This window comes from Pinus tabuliformis, chromosome 9 (genome assembly GCF_031772625.1).
Source record: "Pinus tabuliformis cultivar Carrire ecotype Pingquan chromosome 9, CPIR1, whole genome shotgun sequence".
Classification (NCBI taxonomy): Eukaryota; Viridiplantae; Streptophyta; class Pinopsida; order Pinales; family Pinaceae; genus Pinus; species Pinus tabuliformis.
The window spans coordinates 355160590-355169261 of record NC_142307.1 but is presented as its reverse complement, the minus strand read 5'-3'; positions in this window follow the sequence as shown (position 1 = coordinate 355169261).

Genomic DNA, 8672 nt, shown 5'->3' with positions numbered 1-8672 from the left:
TCCTAGTCTGACCTTCCATTTTTTATTCTATATTGTTGATTTAACATTCGACAAATCTCAACAATCTGTTAGAGTTAACATGGATAACTTATGCGTTTAAAGGCAGGATGGCATGTGCAAGTTTCTTTAGGGTTTAGTGGAAATTTGTCTCTTCCTAGCTCACTGGAAATATTTTTACCCTACGGCCTTTCTAGGTAGTGTTTCAGTTTCAGCGTTCTCGTTCTTATTATATGGTTCAAGAGTCTAGTTTTGACATTTTGGTTAGTGGTTTTGTATTTTTGCATATTGTGTGGAGTATGTTTGCCATTTCTTTGTCCTAAAGAGGGTTCTCTATTTTATAGATTTGGTTCTAATGCATCTTTGCATCTCACTCGACTTTAGCTATATTTTCTACCCCTGTCTCTAAAAATCTTTATCCTTCTCGCCTCATGTTGTGTTTTCCCTTAGCCTTCAATCTAGCATCCTTTTCCTATCTCATGTGTGTAATCTAATTTTGAACCTTTTACTCCCTATCACCATGCCACAATAATGCATGTGATCAAGACATGGTTATGTTATCAAGGCCCCACTAGCATGTCTGAAGCATAGTCCCAACATCAGTCTACAATGTATATCTATCACTCACACACCTCCTCAAAAATTCAATATGAAATCCATTTACTTGAGTCTCACGAGGTTCACGACAGGAATGTGAATTTAACCTCTAATATTTAGGTCACTGTTTTAGATTGGATTCTCAATCTTGGACACTCTAGGGGCGACATGAATCAATACTTGCATTTCATAACCTTGTATTGGTAGATGAAAACATCTAGGTCATTTCATTTAGGAAAAGTAGGAAGAACTCAATGAAATCATCATTTACCTCAACAATATCCAACAAGTCCAAAAGCATTTTTTCGCTTGTTTAGTCACCCTAGATAGTCGGTTGGCTCATATAAAGACACATTTACATAGTGAAAAATAGATGACACTAGGTACGAGAAAACAAGATCTCGTCCCTACACATTCTTCTAAGGATGTACAATAGCCCATGTCCACTTTGATTTTATGTTCATGATTTAATGAATTTATTTTTTGCAGTTTTCTATGTTTTACAATTGTGGCCTACTTTTTATACTGAACTGTTATTTTGTAAACTTAATGATAGAATTTATAGACATATGTCATGGTCTAGATATAGCTCTATAGTATATTTGATATGGTTAATTTTTCTATACAAAAGAACTCTGCAATATTGTGACCATTGTTGTTTTGATTTCTCTTGTGGTGAGCCAAGACAATAAATATTTTATTTATATATGACTAAATTATGAATCAACATATGTTATCAAATTAACAAAAAAAATAGTATAATCTAATTTTTCTAATATTTTGTTTTTATACAATTTCTAAACACATTATAATTTTTAGTTGTTTATGTATTTATTTTGTTTAAATTGCATTTTTGAGTATATAAATGGATTAAACATCCTAGATATATATATATATATATATATATATATATATATATATATATATATATATATATATATATATATATATATATAGAGAGAGAGAGAGAGAGAGAGAGAGAGAGAGAGAGAGAGAGAGAGAGAGGATCATTTGAATGTAGACAATGTAGGTAATTTTAATTCAACATCAAATGTATACATTATATAAATAAATTGAAAATAAAATTTATTTTATGGTTAAAACACTTTACTTGATTGATTTCAAATGAAGTGTGGGAAGACACACACAAAATAACTAATCTTAAACATTCTTTATCAAGTATTAAGAGGGATCAAATCTATCAAGGTTCAAATTGTTCCTCAATTTTGTTGTTTAAAATAGGTTTGCACATCTAGAGATTTGATCATTCTCATAGTGATAGATTAGAGGTTCGGATGGATCTAGACTGATATCACTTTTCACAAAGACATCAACTTTAAAATTCATAAAAGAAATGATAATGTTATCATTTCCAATGGGATTTAAATTCCTTTGTAATGACATTCTTTTCCTGTTTATTTACATAAATGGAAATATTTCACAAAAAAAATTACTTATGACTATTTAGATAGATGGAAATATTTCACCAAAAACATTACTTATGTATTTGACACAAATTAAAAACTTATACTCTTGTGGTCCATGAATTTTATAGGGTAAACAAGGTGTGTAGGTAGTTCTTTGACATAGACATAAACATATTCTTCTTGCAAGAAATCAGCACAATAAATTACATAATTTAGCTCATTATACACACACTTAATATTTATTAAAAGTGTAAGAGATTATTTTTCTTTACTATTTGTGAGAGTTCGATAAAGCAAGGTATTTATACATAGAAAGAATACCTTAAAATACCACTTACATAACTAAATCATGATCATAATGTTATTTTTTTGTATCATTAAAACGTTTGAAGTGGGAAACTATCCATAACCCTAACTAACATAACTAACATGGTCACTTAAGGAAATATGTTAATGTGAAATAAAACTTTGTAGATATAAGAGTTTGCCACAATCAATCTTCAACAATTACACTCCGTGCTTTTTAAATTGATATCATGGATCGATTAGGTACTAAGCCATATATCAATAATCCATTAATATTAACAAGAATATGTTCCATTAGAACACTTTGTTTCAATAACATATCATGACCATTGAATTACATAATGAAAAATGCATATTGATAAAATCCAATATTACCTAAAGACAAAATAGAACAAGTTGATCTTAACACACTTGTAATTTACTAAATATTCTAATATCCCCAATTAAGAACAACTTTTGATATTATTGAAGTATTTATAAATGTGACACAGTAGGAGAAAGAAGGAGACATTACATCCTTAGCCCCTTTAATGGAAACTTCTTGAACTCAAGACACAAATTGAAGTTTTTGAAATATTTTCCTTTGTAAGATACTTTCTAAAAATTTCTGCAACTTGATCATATGTAGGAAAAAATAGCACTTCAAGAACATGATCATGAATGATATTTTTGGTTAAGAACATTTCTAGCTTAATGTGTTTTCTATTATGATATTGAACTAGATATTTAGAATGTTTGATATGTTCTAACTATTTTTTTGTAAGATTATAGTATTTATACTATATTACTTCAAGAAGAAACTTGAGTGCAATATTAATTAATTGATATATTCTACCACTGGGGAGGCCATACTAATTGTACATAAGAATAAAAGTTAGCCTTGTGAGTTACCATCACTCTATGGCTTCAAGTTGCAATATATAATTTGTAGAAATTGTTTTAATTTGTATTTTCTAATAGAGTTTGTGGAAAAAAAAGGCCATAAAACCTTTTTGTTTGTGAGAAGCAGATGAGAAGAATATTCTAATAGTCTTACAATCTTTTGAGTGTTAGTTTTTATAGCATTGGATGTGTTCTAGGCACAAAATTTTGCAGAGAGGCTATAATACATGAGATCTCCAAAATCGAGAAATTGTTTCTAGAAATTCTGACTAAAAATGACTTAATTAGATTATTAAATAGTTTTTAAATATTTCCTATGTCTAAACTTAGGGAATATGGTTGGTTAATCAATATTAATTAATTCAAGGCATGAACCATCTAGAAACTCACACAGATCGATCCAGAGATGATCCTAGTCAACAAATATGTTTTATTCTTACCCATTGTTGCTCCAACAGTGGATTAAAAGAAGAGATCGATGTCATGATGGAGAATAAACTTGCGAGGTTTCATTTCTAAGCAAATCGATTTCCAGAGTAGCATCTATTACTTTCCGGAGAGAGAACTAGAGATTGAAGCAGTGTGAGAGGGGTCAAGACAATGATTTGGAGTAAAGATTTCCAGATCTGGAGAGGCAACAGAAGCACGATTGAGTTATCCCAAAGAGGCAGTGCAGAGGCTCTACGTAGTAGCTTCAACAAGGTAGATTGACTTGCTAGTGAAAAAAATAGTTCTCAGTTCTAGTTGGAGGCAGAAAGACTTCATTTGACATAATTTCGAGCCACATGTGTGGCAGACAACGCATATGCAGAACAAAAGAGGCTCACACTGGGGTTTAGATGATTCGGATTTATAAAGGAATGCAACAAATTACAGAGATAACCATAAAGACAGATATGCAGTAGAAATAATACTTCATTTCATTAATGTAAAATACTGAAAAATGCTTACAAACAAAAATGGAAATAAACTAGCTTGGGCAATGGTAGCTTATCTTTGAGAAGAGATGTGGCAGCTACACGCCTTTGAACTACCTTACAATGAGGCTCAAGGCCATTTTTATTATTTAACAATAAGAGAAAACCCTAAACAACCAAAACCCTAACCCGAGGAGATCTAACACCAAGAGTTTACGGGCCCCGTTGGGGTGAGTTGGACAACCAACTTCCCGGGGTCACGACTTGGTCATATTATCTTCGTTTGACGTGCATGATAACCCGTTGGAAAGATCTCTCCGAGGACTATGACAGAAAAGATGATTTTAATCACCAACTAGCTGGTGGTAGATTTCCAAAAAATGTCGTTTAGGGCCTCAAAACGGCTCTGAAAGTTTAGGACCCGAAAAACTGCTAAAATTAGTAAACTTTGCTACAATTAAGGAAACTGAAAAACTGAAAACAATGGTGGGGGTCTAAGAGGAATTGGTGGGTGGACACTAATATCCACCTGGATCATTCCTCCCCCCTTAGGAAGCAATGGTCCCCATTGCATTGAGTTCCTCCATGAGATGAGGAAACTTTTGCTGAACTTGGTCCCTAGTGAGTCACTTGCCCTAGTGAAGGAGTTGGCCTGCTTTGACAACTCGATACAGTTGGATATTCTACTGGCGAGTGTGTTTGATCTTTGTGTCGATGATCCGATCAATTCCAGCTTGTTCCATGCAATCTAGATTTAACTCTGTGGGTGTGAGTTGTTCTGCAATGTCGGATGTGTGTAGTAATGGTGGAAAGTATGGCCGAAGGCAGTCCACATTGAACACTGGGTGTAGGCCAAGGAATGGGGGAATGCTGAGCTCAAATGCATTGTCTCCCACAACCTTGGTAATGGTGTAAGGACCATATTGAAGTGGTATGAGTTTCCGATAGGCTCCGGTAAGGCGTTTCTTTTGCAAATGCAACCAGACTTTGTCGTCCACTTGAAACTTGTGTGGCACCCAATGTTGATCATGTCCTTGCTTGTACTTGGAATTTGATTTCTATAGAATGTCATGGACCTACTGGCGAATATGTTAGATGTTCTCAATGAAGTTGTTTTCCTTATCTATTTCAGACCGGACATGAGCCAAATCTGCATGAGTAGATGCAAATGGCATGGCCACATCAATGGGACATAGTGGCTGGAATCCCAAGCCCACCTGAAAAGGGTTGTGGTCAGTCGAGCTGTGGAGAGCCTAGTTGTAGCTGTGCTAAACATAGGGGAGGATCTCGTCCCATGTGCGTGGATGCTTTGAGTTGTACATGCACAAAATGTGTACGATCATCCTATTGACAACCTCTGTCTGGCCAACAGTTTAATGATGGAAGGTTGTGGACTTAGTGAGTTTGGTGTCCAGCATCGACCAGAGACTGGACCAAAATGTACTGAGGAACCTGCTGTCTCAATATGAGATGATAGACTGTGGGATCCCAAAGTGTACCCACACTCATTCAAAGAACAATTTAGCAGTGGCTTCTGCTATGATATTCTTCTTGCAGGCCACCATAATGGCCATCTTCGAGAACCTGTTGATGACCACAAAAACACAATCATTTCCATGCTTAGTGGAAGGAAGGCTTGACATGTAATCCATGGATATGGATTCCCAAGGTTGACTAGCAGTAGGCAGCAGGGTATAGAGGCCTTGCTTCTTGATGATCGGTTTGGCAATGGCACAGGAAATGCATGATCTGATGTACTTCCTGACATCCTGTCGAAGATTTGGCCAATAGAAATACTTCTGCAGTATTGCCACCATTTTCTCGACCTTGAAATGCCCAGTGGCCCGACTATAGTGTGCTTCCCAAGTCATCTTGGCACACTCGCTTGAAGGAACACAAAGGTGACCCAGGTGGCATAATAGGGCATCTTGGAGGTGAAAGTCGGGAACATGCTGACCCTCCAAGAGTGTTTGGTATGTGTGGCCAAATTTTGGGTCGTGTTTGTAGAGAAGTGGCCAATCAGAGGTCTCGTACCCACAAGAGTTGAGCACGGTGGTTAACGCCATGATCGATGGTTGACTGAGGTAATCTACAACATTATTGGTGTTGCCCTTCTTATACTTGATATTCAAATGGAACTGTTGCAGGTATCTGGACCACTTCTGAAGGTGATCATTCTGCAATTTCCCTTGGGTCTGTATGAATTGCAAGGGTCGGTGGTCTGTGTGGATGACCGTTTCCTTCCCCAAAATGTAATGCTTCCATTGTCGGCAGGCTTGCACAATGGAATACATCTCTTTGTCATAAGTGGGATACTTTCGGACTATGTCTGAAAGTGTCTCACTGTGATATGCCACTGGATGCACATGTTGAGTAAGGACTGCCCCAATAGCATAGTTAGAGGCATTTGTCTCGACCTCAAATAGTTGTTGCAAGTCTGGTAATGCGAGCACTGGTGCCAAGTAGAGGTGATCTTTCAACTCTGTGAATACCTTCTATTGAGATTCAAACCAAGATAATTTTGCTTTCGCTCCTCCCTTGGTGACTTGACTCAAGGGTCAAGCGATATGAGAAAATCCCAACACGAACCTGCGGTAGAAGTTTGCAAGACCTAGGAAGCTACGAAGCTCTGCCAAAGTGGTTGGAGATGGCCAATCCTGAATGACTTGGATCTTGGCTGGATCGACATGCACCCCTGTTCATCAATAATGTATACAAAATACTGAACCTGGGTCATGCCAAAAGTGCATTCCTCCAAATTGGCACATAACTTGTGTTACCGTAGTGTTTGGAGAACGTGTCGGATGTGGCGGAGGTGCTCTTCCCAAATTTGGCTGAAGATTAGGATGTCATCCAAGTATACCACTACGAATGAGTTGGTGAATGGCAGCAAGATGTCATCCATTAGCCTCATGAAGGTTGCACGAGCATTCGTCAATCCGAAAGGCATAACCAACCATTCGAAAAGGCCCTCCTTGGCTTTGAAAGCAGTCTTCCACACATCGGAGGGTTCGATTGGTACCTGGTGATATCCTGACTTCAAATCGATCTTACTGAAATATTTTCCCCCTTTAGTTGGTCTAGGAGGTCATCAATCCGTGGGATCGGGTATCTATTACGAATAGTGATCTTGTTCAGCGCCCGATAGTCAATACAGAATCTCCAAGTCCCATCCTTCTTTTGTACCAACACGATCGGGCTCCCACAGGGCGATGAACTCAGACAGATGTGACCTTTTTGCAGCAGCTCCTGAATCTGCCTCTTGATTTCATCGTTCTCCAAAACAGAGCGTCGATAGATTGGTCCATTGGGTAGTGGCAGACCTGGGGTCAGATCGATGGAGTGCTTGACTTGACAGTGGAGAGGAACCCCTGTGAGGGAGGTGAAGATGTCCTTGTACTCCTCCACAACCTTGTCCATCTGTAGTTGTCATGCGGAGGGGCCATGTCTGGAGGCCGTGGCCACCATCTTCTTCTTTCCTTGAGGGTGTATCAATAGGAAAAAAAATTTCCCGTTTTGGAAATAAGCTTACTGCATTGTTTTAAAGACACCAAACAGATGGTGGTAGGTAGTGCTACCTCTAGTATCGTGTACAACTTATTTCCCAGAGTAATAATAACAACACGGGGCCTTGATTCATACACATCATGTCACTTCCACAAGTATGGTTGTCCTAATAATACATCACAAACTTCAAGGGGAGCAATGTCACACAATACCTCATCCGTGAAGGGCTTGATGTTGTATGGAAGGCAACACTATTGGCTCACGCGAAGATCCCATCCTTGGTGAAGCCACCCAATTTTGTACAGTTGTGGATGTGCTATGGTTGGTAAGCTCAGCCACTTCATGACCTTTGCTGAAATGAGGTTCTTTTGGCTCCTGCTATTGACAATGAACTGTAGCAGGGAGCCCTTTACCCACATCTGGGAGTGGAAGAAATACTCCTCCTCCTCTGGATCTTTGAGTTCCTCCCTCTAGATCTTCGTGGTGGCAACGGTGGCGTTGGGCTCCGCATTGATAATCTGCTTCCCTTTGTCATTCCCCTTGTCGGGTTTTGACTCGGAGTCAGAACATGCATCTAATTCTGAAACCTTTAGCTTAGCTACTAGTGACTGCTTGGCCCAACACTCATTGTGTTGTGAGTGGAGCTCTTATGGAACTCACACCACTTTCCCGTGTCCTTTTTTGGCTTCGCGACGCTATTATTTGCTTGTAGCTTTGGCGGGTTGTCTTGGGCCACCTCGCCTTGGCTTCGTCCTTTATTCTGTGGTTTGGGGGCACCTTTCCCTTGCTTCAGATTCACAGATCCAAAGTCTCACTTCTTCTATTTAAACTTTTGCTCGACCTTGACGACACATTAGTATGTTGTGCCGAGCGAGGAGATGTTCAGGAATTCTATTTCTTCTTGGGTTTACTTGTGTAGGCAGCCGCGGTATTTGAGTACCAAATGTTGCTTTGAATCCTTGATACCCAACTTTATGCGAAGGGTATAGAAAATATTGGTAAACTCTGGCACGTCTTGGTCCCTTCCCTGCCGCAACGT